Genomic DNA, 12,548 nt, shown 5'->3' with positions numbered 1-12,548 from the left:
GGATGGGTCCACGAGCTAAGGAGTGTAGGTAGCCTCTACAAACTAGAAAAGGCTAAGAAACAGATTCTCCCTAAAACTTTCAGAAGGAATGCAGTTCTGTCCACACCTTGATTTTAGCCAGCTGAGACTGATTTTGGACTTCTGATCTCCAGATCTGTAAGATAATATCTTTGTGTTGTTTTAAGTAACTGAGTTTATGGTAATTTGTTACAGCAGCAATAGGAAACAAATACGGTGGAGATATATATATATATATGCAATGCAATGGATATAAATGTATGTATGTATGTTTATGGGTTGGGGTTTTCTGTTTTCAACAAAATCAGAATCATACAGTACTTGATGTTTTGTAACGTGTGTTTTTCAAATAAAAACATTGTAATGGGGGGTGTATTATGCATGATGTTTCAAAGGAAGAAGAAAGTAGGGGAAGAAAAGCCTGCAAACTTTTGCAAAACTACTTTGAGATGATGAAAATCTTGAGAGGGATGGTACCAAAAAGAACAGTGAAGCAGGGACAATTAGAGACATTTGAAAAGCATGACTGATGAAAATCAGTAACAACACTTCAGTGATGTCATGTTCTTTGGCATAGCCTTGCCTCAAAGCACATAACTGAACAAGTGTTCTAGTGATCAGCTATTCATCTGTTTGCTTTGTTTGTTTTTCCATGACATATTTTTCAAGTGACTTTTCCCAAGCAGCTCAAAGAATCATACAAATATGACTGTGAGGCAGCAAAAGGAGAGAGTCGTTTCTTAACTCACTCATCAATCCCCTAGATGAATTATCAAGGAAAAAAAGGGGTTAAATGACAAAAATATAATACTAAGAGAATCTAAATTGCTTTTGGTAAAATAACATGATTTTACTTTCTAGGGTACAGAATGGTTCTTACTCTTCCCTGTGACCTCCCTGTCACTCAGCACAGTATCTTGAACTTGAGAGGCACTCAGTATCTAACTGTTGATGTAGCAATGATATCAGTCATCTGCTCTCAGCATTCTTCCAGCCTAGACACCCTGGGGTCATCTTGGACTCTTTCTCTCCTTCAAGCCTCGGCCACTCTGTTAACTGTGGTCTGTTAACTTTCAGTTTTTTCCAAATGTATTTACTTTCCCTCCTTTCTCATTCCTCATCATTTCATACATTGATTATTACAACCAGCGCTCCCCTAGTTGTTTCTGTTACTCTAATCTAGCTTTCAAAGTGTTGCCACATGTTTCTTAATAATATCTCTCATCTTTTAGTTTGACAAACATTGCTGAACTTCTGTATGTACAAGATGCCATGCAAGGTGCTGGAGAAAACGCATATATGAATAAGATACAGTCTCTGCTCTTTGAGGAATTCATGACCTTATGGAGGAGTCAGACACATGCACAGAAACTTCCAGTACCAATGTGCAAAGTTTTGGGGACCATATAGTTGCAGCCAATAACATTTTCCAGAGGAACTGGGGATAAAGGAGGAGACATTTTAACTGTAACAAACAGGAGACGGACAGACAGAGATGGGGGACATGACATTCCACACAAAGAGAAGGGTAATTGCAAAGGCTCAGAGTTGGGGACATGGCTGGTACAGTGAAGAATGGACTTGATCATTCCCTCTACAGAGTTGTTTCCTAAACCTACTGCTTGGTCACCAAGGGCTTTCATACTCCATCTTTCTTTCATCTCACTCTTCCTAGATAGACCACTTCAACGCTAGTAAAACCATTTTCCCCATTGTTTGCTAAAAATGACCTGCTTCTTTCTGCTTGATATATTTGTTATACCATCACCCCATCTGGAATGCCTTTTCCTCTCTACAGTGGCAACTCTAGACCTGGCAGAACTTCCACACTAAAGGAATACTGGATGGACGTTCATGGTCTGGCCTGTTGTTTCCCATTGCAGGCATTTTTGAGATGGGCATAACTTTTTAGCTTATTATTAGACGCTAAAGACAATTCATTCACTCTTTCAGTTAGTATGTATAGCTAATACTAGTAGTGGTAGTTTAATTATTGAACTGGAAAGCTGGCTTAAAAATTGAACTCTGTAACGTGTGTAATCAGAGAATTGCTGAGTCCCAATTGGTTGAATTTATTTGTGGTCTGATTGTGGACGTCATAACACTTACAAGGGGGCAGGTTCTGATGACTGCTCTTGCAGAATAGTTGGTGTTTGTTCTAGGCAAATATCTGGGAAAGTCCAGTTCTACAGATTTTCCAGATAAAATGACCCCTCCCGCAAAGGGCTATTCTTAAAAAATATCTAGTGTAACTTCAAAAATATATGTTACAAGGGATATGTAATAATCCATTTACTATATATTTATATTATACAGGGCATGTAAATCCCACTTGTATGAAAGAAGCAGAAACACCCTTACAGGCACAGATCAAGTGTTCTGTTAGTTCAGCTCAGTCGCTTAGTTGTGTCCGACTCTTTGTGACCCCATGAATTGCAGCATGCCAGGCCTCCTTGTCCATCACCAACTCCCGGAGTTTACCCAAACTCATGTCCATCGAGTCGGTGATGCCATCTAGCCATCTCATCCTCTGTCGTCCCCTTCTCCTCCTGCCCCCAATCCTTCCCAGCATCAGGGTTTTTTCCAATGAGTCAACACTTCACATGAGGTGGCCAAAGTATTGGAGTTTCAGCTTCAACATCAGTTCTTCCAATGAACACCCAGGACTGATCTCCTTTAGGATGGACTGGTTGGATCTCCTTGCAGTCCAAGGGACTCTCAAGAGTCTTCTCCAACACCACACTTCAAAAGCATCAATTCTTTGGCGCTCAGCTTTTTTTATAGTCCGACTCTCAAATCCATACATGACTACTGGAAAAACCATAGCTTTGACTAGACAGACCTTTGTTGGCAAAGTAATGTCTCTGCTTTTTAATGTGCTGTCTAGATTGGTTATAACTTTCCTTCCAAGGAGTAAGTGTCTTTTAATTTCATGGCTGCAATCACCACCTGCAAGTGTTCTATAGTTGTTAATATTTGGCTGGTAGAGGTGAGATGTATCTAGGATGGCCATGCGAGGCTCTTGCCTCACCTTATATTAATGTCCCTCTGTTTCTCCCCTTGACATTCAGATTCCAAGTACCAGATAAATCTCACTTTTTCCATGAAGTCATTTTAACCTGCTCCAACCCTAGACATTTCTCTCTTCTCATAACTCCTATTGTACTTACCATCTGTATCAGAGTTGAATATTTCATTGTTTGCTGATTATTTCATGTGTTTTTGCCTTCTCTCATTAACAGTTTCTTTCTCTTCAACACAGAGATCCTTTGTAAATTTAAAATGAACTTTATTTTTATTAATATATGCTTTGGGTGTTATCTTCAACATTGTATTTTAGAGATTTATCTTCATAAATATTGATTTAGTTCATTCATTTAAATTGCCAATTAAAAACAACACATTTATCATTTAAAGGTAAAGAAATAAAAGAAAGTACCATATTCATTCCTCTCTGCAATAAACACTTTTGTCCTCCTGTTATATTGCCTTCTAGATTTTTCCTATGTATTTTTTCATGAGTTCACATTGTATATAGTGTTTGTAATTTTTTATTGATTAACATATTGTGAACACCTTTCCATATCAAAAACTCTTCTTTTAGAAATCTTCATTTTCATAAACTCATTGCTGGATATTTAGGGGATTTCCAATTATTTGCCAGCATCCTGTAATACCCTACTAATGTTTTGTTCTTACTCCTTGCAATTAAATTCATAGAAGAGAAATTGCTTGATCAAAGATATGCACATTTCAAGATATTTTTGTCTAGTGTTTAACTGCCCTCCAGAAAAAGGTTGTAACAGTTTATATTCCCACCTGCAGGATATGAGAGCATGTTTCTTTTCATCCTTGTCAACAATGGGTGGGGTCATTTTAGAAAATCAGAGACTGTATTTTTGTATTTCTCTGCTGCTGCTGCTGCTAAGTCACTTCAGTTGTGTCCGACTCTGTGCGACCCCATAGACGGCAGCCCACCGGGCTCCCCCATCCCTGGGGTTTTCCAGGCAGGAGTACTGGAGTGGGGTGCCATTGCCTTCTCTGTGTATTTCTCCAGTATTCCTTAAAGTGATACAACAGAGCTGGGGACAGAGTGAACACTAAGGAAACAGTTCTGCTATATTAATTAATAAGCATTCTTTCCATTGCTTGTAACTACTTATTTTTTAAGTAAAAAAAAACATATTCATTATCCTACATGTGATGGTCCTTGGTCTGCCTACTAAAAATGAATACAGCATTTGGAAGTGAAGCAAATACTTTACGATATTGCTGAAACATAAATTGACAGCGATAATGAGTTTCAAAAGTAATGTCTATAGAAACTACTCTTAAAATGAAAGCTGTCCTGTAGTCCCAAGAAGTCTCTTGGGAACAAACAATTTGTCTTGTTTTTCTAAGAATAGGAAGTACTAAAACTTCTCCTCTGGGAAATAGGACTATGAAATTAGGATATAAAAACCTTCCCATCCATTAGCTATTAGAGTTTTCAGAATCAGGGGAATTGTGCCAGAGAGGAAGTCAAAATCTGGTATGGATTTTCATAGTCTCAGCACATTTTAGAAACTGTCCTTTCATTCAGTATGTAGAAGATGGTGGATCGACACTAAAATTTCTGGGGAGACTTTTAATATTTCTATCTGTTCCTGAAAGTTTATTTTATTCAAAGCTACCTCAGGGTTAGGGCAGCTAGAAGAATGTCCTATTTGGCTAGGTGATTTCATTCTATAAGGCTCCTGCTGAATTATCAGAAAGTTAATACTAAGGTAATAATTTGCCCCACTTTTCCAATGTACAAATCTTTTCGTCTTACTTAAAGTAGTAATTGTTTTTCCCTGGTGGCTCAGATGGTAAAGAAACCACCTGCAATGCGGGAGACCCGGGTTCAATCCCTGGGTTGGGAAGATCCCCTGGAGAAGAGCATGGCAACCCACTCCAATATTTTTGCCTGGAGGATCGCCATGGACAGAGGAGCCTGGCAGGCTACAATCCATGGAGTTGAAAAGAGCTGGACATGACTGAACAACTGAGCACAGCGCAAAGTAGTAATCATTCAAAATTAGCATAGCTTAAAAAATTACTGATTTGAAACTTCATTTGACAGGATGTATTTCATAATTCTTTTATAGAATTTTTCCCCCCAGGACTGGTTGAAGGTACTGAAATTAGTTTGCAATATATAAAGCATTAGGCAGTACAAACAGCATGAGTGAGGTCAGAAGATATGGATTCTAGCCCATATCTTCCGGCAATGGTTATTTAACTTTAGGCAGGTCACTTCAGCTGGAGGGTCCATAGTTTTCTCTACTATAAATCAAAAATCTTGTTTAGGTTAGCATTCCCCAAGGTCTGTTCTATTGAACACATGTCCTGTGAGATATCCCATTGAAAAAAGCATCTTAAGGTCAAATACATTAGGGAAACACTTCAAATTTCTGAAGAACAGTTACCTCTTAGAAGTTCTCAGCTCATATTAACATATTAATACTACTGAAAACCCCTCCAGTTTAGAAACCTATCAAACTTTAACATTTCTCATTTATTTGATTAAAGAGAATTTTTATTTTTTGGAATGATGCCTACTAAAATCCTATAGAACTAGAGTTCCAAAAAACACACTTTGACTAAGATCCTTTGAGCTGCCTGGATGTATGAAGCTGCTCTTTCTTGTACAGATATCCAGCCATTCCCCTGAGACCTGCTCTTCTTTCTGGGATCTTTATTTCAGAGAAGGCCACCACTGCCACCCAGTCTGACTCTCAAACCAGAATCCTGAGGGTCATCTTAAGCATCTCCCTCTCATCCACTCGCTCATACCGAACCATACATCAAAGTCTGCGGATCCCATAGTATTTCTGCCATTTGATCCCTGCTTACCATTTCATTGCCTCTGCCATTATGGAGACTAACAACATAGCTTTTCTGGGATGTTGCCATCCCCTCCTAATATACTCATGCCCTAGTCTGGATTTGTTGGTCTTTAAAACACAAACCCAGTTGTTCTGACACTTAAAATATTCCAAATATTTTATTTTTATTTATTAATTGTGTGTGTGCATGTTAGTCATTCAGTCATGTCTGATTCCTTGTGACCCCATGGACTATAGCCCGCCAGGCTCCTCTGTGCCTGGAATTCTCCAGGCAAGAATATTGAAGTGGGTTGCCATTTCCTTCTCCAATTTATTAATTAAAATACTCCAAAGATTTTTGGTATTATTTATTATTATATTTCCCAAAGTATCAAGTTCAAACTCCTTAGTTTAGCACATGAGCCCCTTTGTTGATGAGATCCTTCTGCCTTTTCCACTCACCTCTCTGACCCTTCTCTGTACCCGTCCCGACAATGTGAAATTGTAGAACCTCCAAGGCATTGTGCTCTTTGGTGCCTCTATACCTGCCCTTGTCTGGAATGCCTGTTTCCTCCTTCTTCACCTGGCTAGCTCCTCTCTGTCTGTGGACATTCAAAATCCCCTCCCCTGGGGAGGCTTTCCTGATCTGGGAATAGACTCCATACAGCATTCCAATTGTGATTTCCTTGCCAACTTCATTCACTAGACCACGTGCTTTTTTTTTTTTAATTTGGAGGATAATTGCTTTACAATGTTGTGTTAGTTTCCGCCATACAACAATCTGAATCAGCCATAAGTATACACAATGCCTCCTCTCTTGAACCTCCCACCCATCCTTCTAGGTTCTCCCAGCCACACTGTTGAGCTTCTGCGCTATACTGCAACTTCCCACTAGCTATCTATTTTACATATGGTAATGTATATGACCATGTGCTTTTTGAGGGCTGGAACCATCTTGTCTTTATATTCCTAGGTCTTAGTTAAAGCTCAATAAAACCCTTGTTGAATGAATGAATGATTTTATGGTTCAAAGGAACCGATGAGAACCTGTTTACTTTTCTCAACAGCTGAAAGTGACTGTTTTCTAATTAGGTTTGATCAACCTAAGCACTGGGAGGAGAGAGAGCTAGGGGCTGTCTAAAAACACTCAATGGTCTATTTTTTAAAGGTTTTGATGAAGTGAATATCTTCCCTGTGTAGTTATCATACAGCCACATAATTAGCATTTGATGAGAATATGGTGTTATTAGGTTTTGCACTCACGTGTGCATAATCCCAACAACCTGGTCATGAGGGGTATGGGGTAAGAAGTTAGAGACAGATTTGTATGAATTCAGTTCAGTCAGTTCAGTTCAGTTGCTCAGTCGTGTCCGACTCTTTGCAATTCCATGAACCGCAGCACACCAGGCCTCCCTGTCCATCACCAACTCCCGGAGTTCACCCAAACCCATGTCCATTGAGTCGGTGATGCCATCCAACCATCTCATCCTCTGTCGTACCCTTCTCCTCCTGCCCTCAATCTTTCCCAGCATCAGGGCCTTTTCAACAAGTCAGCTCTTTGCATCAGGTGGCCAAAGTAGTGGAGTTTTAGCTTCAATATCAGTCCTTCCAATGAACACCCAGGACTGATCTCCTTTAGGATGGACTGGTTGGATCTCCTTGCAGTCCAAGGGACTCTCAAGAGTCTTCTCCAACACCATAGTTCAAAAGCATCAGTTCTTCAGCACTCAGCTTTCTTTATAGTCCAACTCTCACATCCATACATGACTATGGAAAAACCATAGCCTTGTCACTTATCAAAATGTTTAAAACATTTATTAATATTTTGAAAAACTTATTGTGCAAGGTACTATACAAGACATTATGGAAGATATAAGATGAATAAAGTATTGCATTATGTTCATTAGGAAAGACCATAACTTATTGAAATAATTATGATTAGGGGTAATGAATGATGAATTCCACAAGGAACAGAAGGCTATAAGAATCGGTCAGCAGCAGCATCTTCATTTATGAGATACTATTATTCTACACAAGAATATTAAAGTACCTTCTAGACTTAAAATACAAAATTGCAGTTTTGTTACTAAAGTACAGATATCTCAAGTGTGAAATGCAACTACTAACTGTATTGTATGGTTCTAAATACCAGTTTGAAACAGATTGTGTACCAGTTTGAAACAGATTGTGCAAGAGACCAAACCACTTCAAAGTCCTCAAGAATATCTGAACGAAGGAATGTAATTAGCCAAACCAGGATTTGACCCCAGGACAGAGAAATGAACACTCTGGTTCTTACAAAGGGAGCTAGGGTCTCAGAAATGTACAGTCAATTCTTTGTGAAAATTCAAGACACAGATACTCCTACTCAGCAAGCATATAGGAAGACATGAAAAAGAAATGTTCACTGCAACTAATTCCAGGTCACACTCCCGATTTGTTAATTGTTTTAATGATGTCAACAAATCTGCTTTACACGTAGCCAGGCGAAAATGATTTAATTCTATTTTGTCCTTCCTTTAATCAAAGGTCAAAATAAAGACACACAAACAAAATTTTAAAGTCTAAGTCAAGCCTACATCGAAATAAGCAGTATCCGAGTAAGTTAGAGCTTGGTGATAAAGATGACACGACCTTACCCCTAAACCGTTTCAATAAGGGGTGTGTGTGTGTGAGACAAAAGAACACAAGGTAAGCAAACTGCAAAGTTAAAAAGTAATCGAGAATAACTTAAATGTCCAATTTCTAAAAGCTTCCTAACATAGTGCATGAAACTACAGAGAGCTGTTGGCCAAAATGGGATTTCCTTAAAAAAAAAAAAAGGCCTCACAGACTGCAACGACTGCGGTCCTTGAAGTGCCTAAGACCCTGTCTGATGGAGTCTCGGAATACTCCAGCAGGTCCCTGACAGACGCGGTCAAGGCTTCGGTGTCCCAGGGCCCTCGGACCGAGGCCGCTGGGCCTGCTTCCAAGGAAAAGCGAGCAAGGGTGGCACAGCACCGGAATTTTCCTCCCTCACTCATTCATTCTCTGATTCACTGGTTCCTGGAGGCGGTTCCCAGGGACGCGCGGAGGACAGGCGGAGCGCTGGCTGCCGGGGCTGGGTGCGGTCGGGCGCCTGGGGCTGTGGGGAACGAGGCGGGCCAGGGGGCGCGGGCAGGGGGCGCTAGCAACGGGCGCCCGGGGGGCGGGCTCGGCTGCCTTCGCCGGAAGTGAGTGGCTGGCGACGGGCGGGGGGTGACGGGGAGCGAGCGGCCGGGCGCGAGTCTGTCCGCCCGTCGGCCGCCCGGCCCTCAGCCCCGCCTTCTGCGTCTCGGCCGGACGCGGCCGCACTCGGCTCCGCCGCCGCTGGGCACTGCGGCCGCCCCGCCCGCCGACCCGCCCCCGCCGCCGCCGCCCGGTCGGTCAGTCAGTCAGTCACGGAGCGCGCGGCGCGGGAGCTGCGGGCGCTCGCGGCGTCTCCGGGGAAGGAGCGCCGCGCCTGAGAAGGAGGCGGCGGCAGCGGCAGCGGCTGGACGAGTGCGAGCAGCGGCTGCCCAGCCCGGGGCCGCTCCGGAGCCGTGCCCGCCGGAGGACCGAGCCGTTGCCGCGGTGAGTGCTCAGCCTCGCCCTCGGGGTCGGCCGAGGGAGCTGGCGGGGCACGGGGCTGAGAAGCGCAGCCGTCGCTCCAGCCTCCATTTTCCCGGCGCCCGGCCCCGCCATCCGGGCGCGGTGCGGGCGGCCGAGCCTGGGGTGGGGTCGAGGCCGGGGCTGGTGGGACCTCGCCCGGCCGGTGGGTGGAGGTCAGCGGGGCCCGGGCTGCACCCTGCGCCCCCGGGGGCCGCCACAGAGGGAGACAATGAGATGCAAGGCCGCCTTGGGAGGGTGCGGTTGGGCTTCTCCGACCCGGCTCCGGGGGCTGGTGGCCTGGGACCACGGGGAGGCAGGGACTCTTCCTTCTCCCCACTAGCCGCAGAAACCAATGATTCGGTGTCAGAGGTTCCTCGGGTTTCGGTGCCCCGCATCTTTCGTAAATGAGTTCAGTGCAGAGATTGAGAAAGGCGGGGCACCTTCCGTGTTTTCTTTCTAATTAAACAAGCTAAGTAATTGCTCCATGGCTTTTGAGCCCATCTCATTTCTGTGTGTGTGTGTGTGTGTGTGTGCGCGCATTCCCGCCGGAAATCCAAACTGCAGCTCATGGTGGGGGGCGGGGGGGGGAAGAGGAGCTGGAAGGCAGTGAAATAATATCAGGGTGCCTTCGTTTTAAGACGGTTTGAGAGATGTGGTTTCTTATTCAGACAGCGTCTTGGGGTGTCCCCACTGTGTGAGCTGGAAACCGCATAAGTCATTGCTTGTAAGCACGAAGACGTGGCTTAGGATGAAATAAGAGCTTTGGGGAAGGGTGTAAGCGTTGCATCAAATGTGACTTTGTGTGGCTCTCGTATATTGTGTGGGAAGAGCCGTTGGGGAAATCGGAGAGAACCGAACGGTTCTTCCCTGTACCTCCCGGTAAGGGTTGGTGTTGTCTGCAGCGTTTGTCTTGGAGATGTGTGTAAAGTCCGCTGTAAAGGAACAGTAAAGCTAACCGGTTAGGGGTGGGGCGTGATGGTGTTGTTAAAAGGGTGGTAGTGAGTCCGTAGGAATACTCAATTCAGCAAGTATTTATGGAATAGCTGCTATCTGTTAGGCAGGGTGGAGGACGTAAAGTGAACAAGATTGCAGCTTATCGTGGTGTTTCGAAAGAGCTCTTTGAAGCCAGGGGAACCAGATGCTCCGTATACACTGGAATTGGCTGGTAGTGTGACATTGGATAAGCTATTGCACTCTCAACAGTATGCTTCTCTGTCAGTAAAATGGGAATAACTAAGACCACCTGCTTGCCTCCCGAGGTGGTTGTCAAACGGATTAAATGAGATAATGTGTGCAGAATGCCTAGCACCTGGCAGGGCACCAAAGGTGTTTAACAAATGTTAATTCCTTTCCTCCCTAGCCTACTGCGCCTAAGATTTTCTTGAGGGAAGGTGGGGAAAGAAGTGAATGTAGGTAATGGTAATGCAATGCATTATATAATAAAATGTTGAAGTAGAGGTGCAAAATAGGGAAGTGAAGAGGCCAGGGAATAATTCTAAATTGGGAGCACTGGGGGGAAATCCGTGGAAGCTGTGGGATTTAAGTGGGACCTTGAAGGAGGGGTAGGATTTCAGCTGGTGTAGATGGGGATGGGGGCATTCCGAGTGGAGGTGGTCTCCTTTGAGAGAGGCATTGAGGAGGAACAGCAGTGGGGGAAGGGCAAAATTAGAGCCGCTCAGAGGTTTTTTAGCTCTTGTTCATCTGACCTTCAAAGATGGTCTGTTATTTTGCTTTCTGTGTTGTGAATTTCCCAGAAACCAGACCTAGCCTATTCAAGTAAGTACAGAAATGTCTACAAAGTTCAATACATGATTTTTTTGGATGAAACATTTTGTGTTATTTGGACTGCTGCTCTCTTCTGTTTGAATTTAATAAGGAATTATTTGTAGGTATTTCCTTATGATGCATATGAGTTCTGTTTGGTAGAAAAAGCTGCTGATATTTCAGAGTCAGTGGTCTCATTAAGATTATTATGTGGTGAGTAACTGGCTGATAGGCATGGGGTAGGGGGCACCTATTGGGTGTGTCTCAAACTCTTGGTCAGTATCATTTGTTTTCACAAATATTTTAACACTTCATTTTCAGAAGAGGTGTCTTTGAAACTAATTAAACTGACTTTTCTTTTGGTTTGGCTACCTTTTGGTTCCCACTCCACGGGTAATTATTAGATTAGCATGGTAGATGACTATCACACTATTATTCTCAGACTCTTGGACATATATTATAAAATCTCACGACTGCACTTGGTTCTGAAGTAGTTGAATGTGAGTATTAGTATCATTGACCTCAAATCCTTATTCTAAGAAGATTAATGTTAGCAAACAAGCTATGTGAGTTCAAGCAAGTCGCGTACCTTGAACTCTCAATTCCTTTACCAGTAAAATGAGAAATTGGGTTAAATCACTGGTTTTCAGTCTGTGTTTTACTGAGATCTATAATTTTGAGGAGGACCTTCAGAGGTACTCCAGATGTTTGAGTTTAATCTCATTTAAAATGTGTTTTAAACCTATAGTAATAAAAAGCACCTATTTTATGACATACATTGTTTTAAGTACTTTACATGTATTGACTTCAACCTTGCTGTAATCCTGTGATACAGGTTCTGTAACCATATGAGAAAAAGACTCAGGCTCCAGAGCTATAAAGTAGCAGAGCTGTGTTTGAAAACAGATAGCATAACTCGTAAGCTATGTTCTTTATGGCATTCCTATATTGCCACCATAAAAAATAAAAAACATGCTATATATATATATTTTTGTTGTTGTTGTTGGTAAAATATACAACATAAAGGGCTTCCCAGGTGGCTCAGTGGTAAGGAATCCGCCTGCTAATGCAGGAGACCTAGGTTTGATCCCTAGGTCGATAAGGTCCCCTGGAGGAGGAAATGGCAACCTACTCCAGTATTCTTGCCTGAAAAATCCAATGGACAGAGGAACCTGGTGGGCTGTAGTCCATGGGGTTGCAGAGAGTCCAACACGACAGCACACATGCATGACACATACAGCATAAAATTTACCATTTTAATCATTTTTAAGTGTACAGTTCAGTGGTACTAAATACTTTTACATAGTT

General features: G+C 42.8%; 1 protein-coding gene across 17 annotated transcripts in view; it reads left to right on the top strand.

Moving 5' to 3' along the window:
* The first annotated feature begins 9,095 nt into the window (after positions 1–9,095).
* Positions 9,096–12,548, top strand: part of RAPH1 (Ras association (RalGDS/AF-6) and pleckstrin homology domains 1) — a 134,629-nt gene continuing 131,176 nt past the window's right edge. For all 17 annotated transcript variants that reach the window (XR_014080067.1, XR_014080063.1, XR_014080062.1 and 14 more), the window contains exon 1: positions 9,096–9,458. The gene's annotated coding sequence lies outside the window, so the exon portion shown is untranslated. The remainder of the gene's footprint in view (positions 9,459–12,548) is intronic.

This window comes from Giraffa tippelskirchi, chromosome 3, assembly GCF_054371585.1.
Source record: "Giraffa tippelskirchi isolate mGirTip1 chromosome 3, T2T-mGirTip1v1.2.pri, whole genome shotgun sequence".
Taxonomy (NCBI): Eukaryota; Metazoa; Chordata; class Mammalia; order Artiodactyla; family Giraffidae; genus Giraffa; species Giraffa tippelskirchi.
The sequence above is the reverse complement of the archived record's forward strand: the minus strand, read 5'-3'. Positions and strand labels throughout refer to the sequence as shown.